This window comes from Myodes glareolus, chromosome 14, assembly GCF_982192425.1.
Source record: "Myodes glareolus chromosome 14, mMyoGla1.1, whole genome shotgun sequence".
Classification (NCBI taxonomy): Eukaryota; Metazoa; Chordata; class Mammalia; order Rodentia; family Cricetidae; genus Myodes; species Myodes glareolus.
In genome coordinates, this window is record NC_142039.1 from 11,896,518 (window position 1) to 11,910,291 (window position 13,774).

Sequence of the window (13,774 nt, forward strand, 5' to 3'; positions counted from 1 at the left end):
TACCCTGCTGCTTTTCCCCCTCAATTTACCCAGACAATGCTCATGTTGGTTTGTCAGTTTGCTTGTGTGTGGCGGGCGGGGGGGGGGGGGGACATCTTCTGTTTCTGCCCACCAGAAGAGGCTGTCGCTGTGCCACTTTCTGCTTTAACACAGTCAGTCAAATGTTTTGGGGTCCTGAGAAGATTCTGAACATTGTCTCCCGTACATGCAAACTGGAGCTTCCTCAACAACTGGAGCCCACGACAGTAAATTCTGCAGGGAACCCCTTACACAAAACTTCAACACCAGAGGACCTTTCACTATGCTTTTTATATTTTTGTTTCTTTGTTCCAGACTTCGGCCTTTGACTGGCAGACTGACTCTATTAAAAACACATCAAGATATATCCTAAAGATTCCATATCATCTTGGTGACTGCTCAAGACCAAGATGCATATTGATACTAATATCTTGGGCAGTGCCAGGGAGGTTTATATCTTGTCTTTATGGGAACGTTAGCCTTGTACTGTTGTTTCCATACTTTTGGGTCAAACCAAAATCAATAAGAAGTAACAATATAGTGATACCCAGTACCTATTGGGAAATCGTCTGGTTTAATGCCTCTGTGTATAAGAATATTTCTATGCACATCATCAGTTCTACTGACCATCTGGTCAGCTAACAAAAATAATCCTTATTGTGAAAACTTCTTAAACAGAAACTGAAGAGATCTGCCCAGCACGGCCTGAGAAATCCATAACTAACACATTATATATTTTCTCTTGCCCCACCCCTGTATGTGAGGGTTGCCAATGGCACCGTGAGGAGTCATATACAGCTTGTTCTCATACAGTAGCTGGGGATGCCTGGCCTTCTGGAATTCTAGCTTCACTGCCACTTCCTTAAATAACAGATAAAAAGAGATTTTTTTTTTTTAACAAACCGAGAAACCTGAGTTTACTCTGCCTTTCTATCGAGTTTTTCTTTCCAGAAAAATAGTAGACTGCAAAGCCAGGAAAACTGACTGGCTTTCAAAAACCATTTTTTCATATACTATATTCTGTTCATGTTCTCTCCTCTAACACATCCCAGGTTCCCTCACCCACCTAACCTAACTTCATGCCCTTTTATTCCCTCTCCATAAAACAGGCAGGGAAAAAGAGTACAACCACTGCCACACACACGCACACACACACACACACACACACACACACACACACACAACCCATGAAAGCACAAAATGGGAACGTATACTTCACCTCACTCACCACACCATCACATGACTCCTTCTGGAATCCAGTACCCTAAGAAGAGCTGCCGGAAGTGAGTTCGAGGGCTTACATCGGAGTGGGCTGCTCACTTGGCAAAGATTTAAGCTTCTACCATGTGAGACACCAGCATTCTGCACATCATCTCCACGCTCCAGTGACTAAAATTCTTTCTTACTGAAAATGTGAAGCTGCTGCATTACTCAAATACAGTTTTATTGTCAACTTGTTCAATATGCATGGAGGGATGTTGCCAGTAACTGTGTGTTTAAGGGAATTTGCAGTATCAGATGGCCAGATCAAATTTTTGTCAGCATTACTGTATAAAGAAAATAATGAGCTCATGAACAAATAACAAAGAGATAGACCATTCCAAAGAGCTTGTGCTGTAAAGTGCCTGGATAAATTCGTTCTGAAGGCTGGCACACTGCCTGCTGTTGAAGATTTTTATCACATTTTCAATCCAGCACGTCCAATTACAACAATCACTAGAGGAGATTTTAGAAAGGGATTCTATTAAATTTTCCCATTTTACTGATACATTATCCCTTTTAACAATCTCTGTTGATTACTAAACTTTGCCATTTCTGGTTATTGCTGAACAGATGATTTGAAAAATGAGGCAAATATCCTTTTACCTGTAATTAGTTTTGCCTATTAGATTTACCTGTGCATCAAATGAACAGTCTCAAAATGAGATCGTTTTTCTCCTTTTTTCAAATTTTTTGGCAGCATTAAAATAATGAAGTGTTGCTAATTTGAGGTAAAATACAAATTGAATAAGAAAGATTATGAAAATATGTCAGGAAACAAAGGAGCTATTAGTATAGAAAGGTATTAGTGTATACTTATGATGCTCTAACTGTAGCCAATAATACAAGAAAAATCTATCCTCGATATTTTACAAGTACTTGCTACTTGCAGACTCCTCTATGTTCAAACACAGATAAAAACTCAGCATGACTTTTAGCGGGATCTATTATGTACTAGTATGATGATGGGCATATAAAATAACACAAATATCAAAGAAGAAAATTATGACTGAATTAATAATCTGATTTGCCTTATTTTTTTATTCCAGAATCAGGCTATACATTCATAAACAGAATAAATAAATATTTCAATAACCTGAATAGAACCAAAATTAAGGTGGAAGCAAAAATTGTTATTTTCCTCATGTGCCCAGATGAGGAAGCCAGAGCAACAGAAAAGGAACTGATTGGTCAGCATCAGGTTGCTAGGTTTTCTCTGTGTGAGAGAAGAAGGAGACAGGGGAACTTTCCTATCATGTCAAGGGGGAAACTGGGAGCTTTCCCTCTAACCTAATTTCTTAGAAGATTAAGTAAGACATTTAGTTCCAGTTTCATGGGGAACTTTTTCGTGAGTGACCCCATTTTAATTTTAACCTGGTCTGAAATTCACCCTACAATGACGGCCTCTTTCAATTTTTATTTAGCAATGTTATTGTCATGCCAAATGAAGACACCAATGTCCACAGCCTTCAAGAGTCTTGCATAAGGAACATCCACCTATTTAACAGCTGCTAAGTGTTAATTTAGAGACATCAAGAACGTGGCCTCCTATTCATTTAAAAAGAAATTTACAAGCAACCATTTAATTCTCACTTTGGCTATCACAGGATTTTTGCTTTCTATAATTCTTTTGTCAGAAATACTTGAATCAAAAGGATCAAAACTATATAAAACATAAAGAACAAAATCTACTAAATTCTACTCATTTTAATATAAAGATTGATCACGGGAAATCAGAGAACTGAGTTCTGCTACCTAGTGCCTTCATCTGCTCTTACCTGTGAGGACTCCTAGGTCCAGACAGAAGGATCACAGGGAGGACATAACTAGAAAGTCTGGGAACGTGGTGTGAGAAAAGAGTTCATTTCCACTATTGTACCAGTGGTTGGAGCCTGGTCTTTCCTCATTCCTGAGAAATGTCTTCTCAGAGCTGTCGAGATGGCTCAGAATGTAAGAGGACCAGTTGTTCTCCTGGAAAACCTGGGTTCAGGTCCCAGAATGCACAGGTTGGCTGACAACCATCTGTAACTCAGTTTCAGGGGATTCAACGCCCTCTTCTGACCTCCTTGGTTACTGGGTAAACACATCACACACACACACACACACACACATACACACACACACCACTCATACATATAAATATCTTTGCCAATTTGAAGCAATCTTTTCATGTCTTCCTGAGACTGCTGTAGCAAACAGATTAATTGGTGACTAAAAGAGGACAATAAATACTGCATAAGTAAACCCTTGTAAATGTCACGGGTCTGGTTTCTGTTGCAGCTCTCAGCCCTTGTCTTTATCACTGCAGTGTTTTGAGGTTCTGATAATTTTGCTCAATGATTTCTCAGAGGACAACCTGCCTCCCGTAACAGCAGGTGAGTCAACACTGTCTCTATTTTTAACCTTTCTGGCTTGAACTGACTTTTCCTATATTTCAGATGAAAAGCAAATACTCGGGGCTTAGGCATCACCAGGCCCTTTTCCTTAAGCCGCTCACTTACACCTAACCCTCGTTTCCACCCCTATGTTTTCCTCCACTTGCCTCCTTCAGTAACTCTCCACCGCTGCTCTTAATGCAAGGCTTTTCCTGCAGAAAAATGCCAAACCTTCCATATCAGACCATGCTCCCAAAGTACACATTATTTTATAATTGACACAGTCCCTCACCTTTACAATTGAATCGTTCATCTCATTTGCATTTCTGAATGCCTCACATGGAAATGGACAATTAGGAAATCCCTTATGACTGATCCTCTCTCAAGGTAATTCCTCCCTCAAACCATTTTATTTCCTGCAGGCATATCCAGGTAAATGGTGGCTTAATTTATTTAAGCAGACAGAGTGAAATTATGTTGCTTTTTCTAATAAATAAAACTTTTAAATATTTTTGTTAACATATTATTAAGTAAAAGAATTTGCAATTCAATTTCTATTCAAAACTGCTCAAAATCCCTCTGCTATTTTTAATTCCCAGAAATGGCCAATGAGATAAAGCTTTTCTCATTTTTTTTTGTTTTTTAATTTATCATTATTACTTTATTCTTCTCGGGTGTAAAATGTGGGCTTGTTAATGAGACAGCTCATGACTATCTATGTGCTGGTGTGTATGGCTGTGTCTCTATGTGCTCATACAAGGTGTATGTGTGCATGAATGTGTGAGTGTTTGTGTGTGTGAGTGTATGCGCGCGTGCGCATGTAAATGTATGTGCTATTTGGAAAGGACATAAAATATAATTCTACAATAGCCTTAAGCTATCCTTTTTATTTGACTGAATTCCAAACATGTAGAAAAACCTACAAAAACGTTTAAAGTATAGATAGTAAGTAGTTTATTTTGAAGTGGTTCTGTTGAAGGGAGAGCTTAGATGTAGTTCAATCTGGCTTTTAGCTTCTGATTATGAATTTTAAAATTATAAATATGTTAGAAATATTCTCAGAAGTGTGTCGGGGTGCCACCTTTAATGACTCCAATAAATCTGAAAATTCTTTTAAAAACAAGAACAGCCTAGCACTAAACCTTTTAATGATCGCAGTAAACAATTGTCACTTCAATTAATATCATTAAAAGTGGTTGAACAAAACAAATTTAATCCTCATAATGCCTTTGCACACATTTGACAAATACAAAGTAAGACACCCTGCAGCTTATTACTTAGAAGGACACTGAAGCCTGAAGCACATGTATTAAATTTGGGCAGTCTTGGTGAAAATGAGAACCGGCTTCCTCATTATACACCCCGACATCCTTCATCTCAAACCGAACGAGAAAAGAGAGCAAGAGAAACTAGAGATATTTTCTGCATAAAGAACCATATAATCCTTCACCTCCTCTGAATAGAGATTTATAGTCTTATTCTAACGACACAGTTCTGTGACATCTGAAAGGCTTCAGCCACATGCTGGAAAACATGCTTATTTCTGTGCAAATATTATGTGCATTAAGGCTCACTTTTCTGACTTTCATTTAAGCCATTGTTTTAGGGCAGTGGTTCTCAGCCTTCCTAATGCTACGATCCTTTAATACGATTCCCCATGTTGTGGTGACCCCCAGCCATAAAATTATTTTTTTTACTAGTGTTATAAATCATAATGCAAATATCTGTATATTCTGACGGTCTTAGATGGCCCCTGTGAAAGGGTCATTCAATGCCCAAAGGGGTCGCGACCCACAGGTCGAGAAATGCTGTTTTAGGGGTTTACACATTGTGCTTCCTGGAAACCTCAATTTTCCACAAACAGGATTGAGTTCTTGAGAGTGTTTGACAATAGATGGTGCACCCGGAAGTCGTTACTCTAGCTAACATTAACCATTTCTAGACTGTACCAGATAAAAAATGAGACTTTTGCAAACCAGACGTGGGATTAAAGTATCAATTATTGAAAATTTTGTAAAGAACATTTCTGTAAGTGAATAGTAAGAGTTACTACTCATTTTGCTTTGTTGTCTTCAAAGTTGCTTCCAATTTTTGAGATAAATTAGATAGCAGTCACCAAGATCTCATACTATTTTCCATGCTTTCCTGAAAGCTAAAAGTCTTTCAGTAGGTGAAAATGGTTTTCACACAGTTTTTTTTAAAATCCACGAATTCTGTAAGTCTCTAAAATATAGAATTTTGCTAAGCCCCATTTAAAAATACTTGAACACAAAATAATATGAATTTTACATAATATCTTATGCTTAGCATTTGTAAACATGAGCAGCAGAGACCCCACTAGTCAACCTTGCTCACCAAATAAATCCACAACTAAGTCATGCAAGACAGCAAGGATCAAGCTGGCAAACAGGAAATCATAAAAGGGAAGAAAAACAGGTTTTGAGACAATAATGCCTGAAATTGAAGAAAATTTGTGAAAATTACGATAATCTCCCAATTAAGAAAATGGCACACAGAGACATAAAACAAATAAGAAACAAGTTAATGTTACTCAATTTTAGCAAAACTAGCAAATTACAGTCATTTTAATCTCATTTATGAAACCTTTATTTGTTAACTTCCATATTTTTCTGGCACTTTATACTTTGCTTTGTTCTCATAATAACACATAACATTTAGCTTGCCATCTAAACCTTTTTTAACTGTACTGTTTAGGACTTTCAAGTATTAAGTAACATTCTCTAGAACATTTTTATCTTGTGGTAATTAAATTCTACCTCCATTAGACAATAATTATTAGTTATTTATCTGTCTTCCTCGTGGTAATCACTTTTATACTTAATATTTCATGATTTTGATTACTGCTGATTCTACATGGCAAATTTGATACCAGCCCAGTCTACAGGAGATCCTATCCCATAAACATAAATAAGCAATTTTAAACAAATAAAAAACTAAAAGCAGTATCCAATCACCAACTTTTCATCTGGAAGAAAACTAAAGCCAATTTCTTCTTTCGCCAGCTATGAAAATAAATTTCAGAACAAAAATGTAAAATTTCTTTATCACCTAAAATGTGAGAAAATTTTTAATGTAGGTAGAAAACTGGTACCTATAAAAGAGTAAAAGTTATTTGAAGCTATATATTTTTACATTGATGAGAAAGATATCATAATCCAACCAACAGAATGAGTTTGAAAATATTTTCATGTAAACAAAATTATTACTAAGTTATATAATAATATTATAATATGCTAGGAGATTTAAAAAATAGTTAAAACTAATATAAACTACCCTATATCAGGAAAAACTACTGTGATAATATGGGAAGACAACCCTCAGAAAACTCTACCAAGAAAGTATATGATTATATAAAATATACATGTTTACATATTAGAGAAAGCAGATGTAATATTAGGGATAGAAGTTCATATTAAATATGTTGCTAGATATCATATTATTCCCAGAGGTGAAAATTAAACATTATTTTATCATTTCATATAGATAGAAATTGAAGCCAAGACCACTCATATATACTTTCCATGAGAAATGGACTTATTATAATCCTTTTAGAAAGGACTCTATCTATAATTATTCAACGTAATTTATTCCTGTACCCTTTCAAAGCAGCAGCCATAAAAAGCTATACATATAAAAATGGCAAATTCTCCTCAGCATGGCGGCACACATTTACAGCAGTGGCACAGGGGAGGTAGACGCAGAAAAATGACAAGTTTGAGAGCAGCATTGGCTCCATAGAGATTCCTATGCTTAGTCCAGACCTTGTCTCAAAGAAAGTTCCTTAAAGCATCACTCAGAATTACTTAAATTGCCAACAGATAGGGAGGCATTATCATAGAAATTCTGAAAAACTTAAGGTTGTACATGACTTTGATACATTTCATGGCTAATAAAAAGAGTGAGTAAGAATTACACCTCTGATTTTCAGCTTTCGAAACTGTTAAGCAAAAAAAAAGAAAAGAAAACACAGAAAAGTATATGCAATGTTTAACCATTCCTACGAACATGTATGCATATATTTTGTATGATTTGGCATGAAGGAAACAGACACTACCACCAAGAGAAAATGAAAGCAGAGGGTCAAGCAATTTAAGAGGAGGCAGAAGAAGCTAGGCATAAACTAAAATAATAATGGAGAATGCATAATATAATAACATAAATTTGCAGTATGCAGTTATGTGTCCATTTAGATGTAGAATCTAACAATTAGACAACAAGGACCATTTGAACCAATTATCAGGCAACAATCAACTCATTAAGTCATTGTGTTAACTGGTAAATGGGCTCAATTTAATTAAGCTCAGTGACCTACTCTTGAATTTTATAGTGATATTAGTTTATGACTTAATAAGTCAAGCTTGTCTGAAGATTGGAGTGTAAAACTAACCATGATAGTCAGTTACACTGGCCAGGCAGTGGTGGTGCACAACTTTAACGCCACACAAGAGAGGAATATAAGGTAGGATAAAACAGGAACTCCCTCTTTTCGGTCTGAAGATTCCATTGCAGTAAGAATCTCTAGTGTCTTGGCTGATTTGCTCTTCTGATCTTCAGCTTGAACCCCAATATCTGTCTCCAGATTTTTAATATTAATACCAACTAGAATTTGTGTTATGGAATTTCCCCTTCACCAATTACTGTCTGTATAATTCTGCACAATCTATTAACTTCCCTGAGCCTTGGCCAAAGTCATCTACTTTCACAAGATTGTTACCAGAGTTAACATCTAGAACATGCATTAACTTTTAAGGGATTACAAATTTCATAGCACACAACTGTTGTTATTGTTGTCTTATAATTTGAGTCACAAATTATATACTTTATTCTGACATTTCCATAAGCCATTCATATTGTTACTATGCAGAAGTTATTTATTCTTTCAAAGTAAGAATATTGCTGATGACAAAATGGAGGATAATGTAAAAATCTTAACTATATGAGTGTTTTTAATTTATGATAAACTTTCCCATTAAACACCACCATCATTACCATAGCCTGCCTACACCCTGAATATTAAGCTGAATCTATGCCAGCCTATATTTCTTCAGAAAGGTCTGTGCTCACAATTTGTATTCCATTATAGCAACAATTCAGGAAAATATTAAGCAGGTATTAGTTTGTGGTTTTTCATAACTGCTTTCTTGTCTATTTAATTAGCCACAAAAAATCAAGAATAATAAAGACTGATAAACTTTTCATACATAACACTATAAACACCAAGTGTAACCCTGCTTTGACCAGCAACTGAATGAGTAAAAGTTTCCATCGCTTTGTAGGTCTTAGTACCCATTCATGATCCATGAAGCAGCAGTATCAGCATCAATTAAGAGCCCATGAGGGCAATGACTCTGAGATACCATCTTACACCATCATAATTGCTAAGATCAAAAACACCAATGATAGTTTTTCTGAAGAGGATGTAGGGTAAGAGGAACACTCCTCCATTGTTGGTGGGAGTGCAAACTTGTACACTCACTTTGGAAATCAGTATGGCTGTTTCTCACAAAATTTGGAATCAATATACCTCAAGACCCAAGAGAGTGATACATGGATCCCCTGGGAAAGGGAAATAGACAAGAACTCCTGAAAAAATTGGGAGTGGGTAGGGGAGGGAGGCAAAGGGGAATGGGGGAGGGGAGAAGAGAAGGGAGAAGAGAACATGAAGGAAGGGGATGGTCAAGGTGGGGGAAAGACCGAGAAGGAGAGCAAGGAAAGAGATGTCTTGATTGAGGGAGCCATTATGGTGCTAGTGAGAAATCTGGCGTAGGGAAATTCCTAGGAATCCGCAGGAATGGTAGTAGTTAACACCCTAAGTAATAGTGGAGAGGGTGCCTGAACTGGCTTTCCCCTGAAATCAGATTGATGACTTCCTTAATTGTCATCATAGAACCTTAATCCAGCAACTGATGGAAGCAGATATAGAGATCCACAGCTAAGCATGGCACTGAGTTCCCAGAGTTCAGTCAAAGAGAGGAAGGAGTGATAATATGAGCAAAGGAGCCAAGATGATGATGGGGATACCCACAGAAGCAGCTGACCTGAGTTAGTGGGAGCTCACAGACTCCGAACTGGGGGAACATGCATAGGCCCAAACTAGGCCCTCTGAATGTGGGCGACAGTTATTTGGCTGGGGCAGTTTTTGGGGCCACTGGCAATGGGACCAGGATTGATCCCTGGTGTTTGAACTGGCTTTTTGGAATCCATTCTATTTGGAAGGATACCTTGCTCAGACTAGATAAAGGGGTGAAGGTCTTGGTCCTGCCTCAAAATGACATGCCAGACTTTGTTGACTGCCCATGGGAAACCTTACTCTCTCTGAGGAGTAGATGGATAGTAGGGTGGGCAGAAGGGGAGGGAAGAGGGAGGAGGGGAGAAAGACAGAACTGGGATAGGTATGTAAAATGAGAAAAGATTGTTTTAAAAAGTAAATTTTAAAAAATCAAAAAAGAAAAAAGAATAAAAGAAAAACCTATGAAGACTGAATCATGAAAAAATCTGTATTCTGACAAGATTCCCTGAGTGACTCTTTTGTGTATTAAACTGGGAATAAGAAATCCCTAAGCCATGTCTGGCATTGTTTTGGAAGGTTACATGTCATTCATCTGAGCATTAATGCCTGGCCTATGGGAAGGTCACATCAGAAGTTGGCTTTCCTGAGACAGTTGGAGGGAATCCTTTTGTGAACGAAGTCTGAAGAAGTTGTGTGTCTGTATGCCTGGTGGGGGGGGGAGGGGTTCCAGATAAGGAATTCAGGTGAAAAGGATGGAGCATCTGCTTGCTGTAACCTGTGAAGGCCTCAGACTTATTTCTAACTGCTAGGGAAAGAGGTTTCAGATCAATGCTGCAGTTCTAGCCCTTGGGTACCCTATGGCAGACACAAAAGCACAGAAGCAGAGTGGCTTTGTGATGAGGGATTCCCCTTTGTATGCTGTGAATGTGTTTTGTTAATGAATAAAGCTGCTTTGGTCCTATAGCAGGGCAGAATAGAGCTAGGCAGGAATTCTAAGCTGAATGTTGGGAGAAAGAAGGCGGAGTCAGAGAGTCATATAGCCTTCAGAGGAGAAAAACACCCACACACTGGTATGGGTAAACCACAAACCTCGTGGTAAAATATAAAATAATAGAAGTGGGTCAATTTAAGATGTAAGAGGTAGCTAGAAATGTGCTTAAGCTATTGGCCAAACAGTATTGCAATTAATATGCTTTATGTGTGATTATTTCGGGTCTGAGCAGCTGGAAATGAATGAGCAGCCTCCGCCTACAGCTTTGCTTCTGGGTGGCAAAATGTCAGAATAAAGAAAAAAAAAAGGCTGTATTCAGATTCTACATGGCACTGAGTATGGTGATGTCATCAGGTGGCTTGCAGGAGCAGCCACCGGGAGGAAGAAGCATCAGGCTACCTGCATGAGTTCTCAGGGCACCTGCACCAGTGGTGCTCTGACAGTCCTGGACAACAGCTAGGCCAGCATCAAGGAGAAAACACTGGGAGCGAGGTGAGTAGCAGCAGTTGTGCATCAGAAGAGGAAAACCCTGTTCATGAGATACTTGAGGTTTTTGCCAAAGTACTAGCAGCAGGGCCCTGGGCTCCTTGTGAACAGATGGTGTTGAGTAGGTCAATATGGATTGGTGATTCTCAAATGCTACCTCTTGGACCTTGTGCTACCTGGAGAAATATGTTACTATGCAGCATTTCTTGGGACAGATATTCTTCTAACATACTATCTAAGTGCAGTTAAGTCACCACTTCTCAGCAGCTTCTAAATTTCTGGAATAAAGGGGTCTCAATGGATACAATCAATTTGTCCATTTGAAAGCACAAATAGCGTAGATTTGCGTATTGTTAGTGGTAATGTCTATGGTTAATGGAAAAATCAACTTTATTTAAACAATTTTTCCAGAATGCTAAAAAAACGAATGTTAATGTTATCTTGTTTTAGACTAATTTTTCTTTCCAGTTACAACAAAAGCATGCTACTTTGCAGACAACAGATTTAAAACGATGTTTTCTACAGTCCTAATTAAATTTCATGATTATGTAATCATCTCTCTTCTAAGGGAAACCAATGGCACTCTATGTCTTTCTGTATTCCTTGAACCAAATTTGACAATCAGAGAAAGAGAATGCAGGGCACAAGTAATAAGTAAAAGAAATTGAGTCTTGGCTTATTAGGAAATTCAATATGAGGATAAGAAAAAGTATATTCTTCACATAATGATGTGTTTATCACCCTTGCATAAGTCTGTTCCCTTTAAATTTCTAGATTTTAGGCATCAGATTTTCTCATTACAGCTAGGAAAATTTCTTGAATTGTGTGATCCCACACAAGGCCCTGAGCTCTTTACAAATTCATTTACAGTGTTTCAGTCTTCATACCACACGTGAGAGATTCATAGCTGAGCACGAATGGAACTATGAAATGGCAAAGAATTATTATTCTAGAATTTTAAACACTGGATAATTGATCAAAAAACAGAATCCTTGTCTATGGAACACTATTCCAAGAAGCTTATACTAAGATTTTCCATATCTGGGTATTAGTTCACTTGCTTTTGTCACATACTCTCACTTTATGTACAGAGCTTACTGTATATGTTACAGGAGACTTTCAATATAAATTGAGCAAACATGTATTAAATACCTACTGTATGGTGAGAAGTCATCCAAACACTATATTTAGGCCATGAATAAGATATGTAGGAATTTTTAGTGATTCCAAATGCCCTAATACCATATTTAGTTGATTCAAAAAATAACTACCTATAATAACTAAAAAGACTTAATATTTTCTACTATTTATATGGGGTTTTGCCTACATTTATGTCTGTGTACCACATAAACATAGTGGCCAAGAAGACCAGAAGAAGGTTTCAGATCCCCTGAAACTGGGGTTACAAAGGGTTGTGAGCTGCCATGCGAGTGTAAGAATTTGAATATGCATCCCCTGAAGGAGCATGCTGTGTTCTCAACTGCTGGGCTATGTCTTTCCAGCCCCTACACAAGATAAATTTTAAAGTCATTGTAATCCGAGACTGCTTTTTCATTTCTCGACCATCCAGACCCAAATAATCACACAGAAACTATATTAGTTACAACACTGCTTGGCCTATTAGCTCAGGCTTCTTATTAACTAACTCTTACATCTTAAATGAATCCATTTCTATTAATCAGTATATCGCCACAAGACTGTCTTTTTTACTCAGTTAATCAATGTATCGCCTCGAGGTTCTGTCTTCTGTCTCCTTCAGCAGCTACATGGCAGATCTCTATATATATTATGCTGCGGGAGTACCTTTCGCTGCTTCAGCCAATAGTGGCTGAAGCACGAGCCCACAGTGTTGCGGGAGCGCCTTCCGCTCCATCAGCCAATAGCCACTGAAATACCAGCCCACTGGGGTGTGGTATATTTCTCCTTAAAAGAAGAGCGGCAAGCTCGGCTCGGCCTATTGGTTCCAGCACTTGGTTCCGGCTCCTGCTCCAGCGACTAGGCTCCCTTCCTGACGGTTTATGGTATATAATCTTTCTGGGTCGGTGCCATTGCCACGTGGATTCAGGTACGCCCCCACCACTTACTGGCAGGCAAGGGTCATTACAGGTAAGATTTTTCTTTTCTGTTGAAAACAAATAAATAAATAAATACAATTTCTTTTGATTGAACATGCCAGAAAATATTACTATCCAAAAATTCAATGGCCTTTTTAATTGCGCCATGGAGGATATCCTCCATGAGGTTTCTGATATTCCTCTTACTTGGTTACTACTGAGACTTGTCACTTTTCTGGTGTTTGGATATTTTATAAGGACGATGCAGTCCTTCGAGATTGAATCAGCAATGCTGAGGGCAGAGATTAAAACCTTAAGGACAATTCAGACTGACACCAACCTCCTCAAAAAAGAGTTTGGAGTTTTCAAGGAGAAGACTAGATCAGAGTTTGGAGTTTTCAAGCAGGAGACTAGATCAGAGTTTGGAGTTCTCAAGGAGGAGACTAGATCTTTTTCTGATATGACTTGGTTGACTGACCAAAATATCAAGAAGGTACAGTCTGATATTGCTTCTTTAGAAGGGAGCTTCACTGCTCTGGAGGAGGGAACAACCAAAATG

The 13,774-nt window shown here is 37.9% G+C and overlaps 1 pseudogene; it reads right to left on the bottom strand.

Moving 5' to 3' along the window:
• Nucleotides 1–223: 223 nt before the first annotated feature.
• Nucleotides 224–13,774, bottom strand: part of LOC125417588 (casein kinase I-like) — a 142,340-nt pseudogene continuing 128,789 nt past the window's right edge.